A 922-nucleotide genomic window follows, 5' to 3' on the forward strand; every position below is an offset into this window, starting at 1 on the left:
TTAAGATTAACCACCAATTTAAAAAAAGTCTCAAGAGAGCAAGATTCAAGATAAGAACAAGATTTAAACTTTATTCATTCTCGGAACTTATACAGTAAAGATAGAAGAACTCTTTACACTTCCATAAGTCCGTCCATCATATGGTCACAAAAGCAGTCCTCACAAGCTGCACAAGTATAGGGTAACTCATCTATGGGAATGATTCTGCTGGTTATTGCCGCACCTATTTCAGTGGTATGAGACGATCTAACAAAAGGACCCCTGAGAGGCAAGCCAAAAACGGGATAAAGACATATCTTCTCATGAGGAAGAAAACACGCCAGTAAGAAGACCCGCTCAGAAAACCCAAGATGCCTTGATCTCATGACGCAGTAGTATCGGGGACCCAATCCCGAAGCTTCAATAGCCATGGCCAAGCGGACATTATTACGAAAATGTTGCTGACCCCAGGGTGTTACCCTAGTTATGTCTTGATAGGTCTGCCATTTGGTTTGCGCTACAGAAGTTCCCAAGTGAGGGAAAAGTGAGCGCTCATACTGCTCTATAAAATCCTTCTTCACAGACTCACTTGCGTCTTGAAGGTGAGGAATCATTATGGATAAAACTAGTTCTTGTTGCCAAGCCATGAAGGAGATTAAGAAGAAAGGAGATCGATGGAAGTAAGATTACTGTGAGCGACAAGTAAAAGTTACGACTTATATAAAGGAAGGAGCTAGCGTAACTTAGAAGCCAACGGTAACTTGCCACTAAAGTTTTACCGTCTTTCCCTGATTTGGGTTTGGCACATATTTCTATAGAAAGCATTAAGAACCTTGAGATGAGAAGATAAAAGAGGTTCGTAGGCTAAGTTACCTACCTTCTTTGGTCCACAATATCTGGGAATAACTTCTTATACTTCCTAAGAGATAAAGAACTTCTTTTG

The sequence above is a fragment of the Cibotium barometz genome, chromosome 5, assembly GCF_041138505.1.
Source record: "Cibotium barometz isolate CiBa-2024 chromosome 5, ASM4113850v1, whole genome shotgun sequence".
Lineage (NCBI taxonomy): Eukaryota > Viridiplantae > Streptophyta > Polypodiopsida > Cyatheales > Cibotiaceae > Cibotium > Cibotium barometz.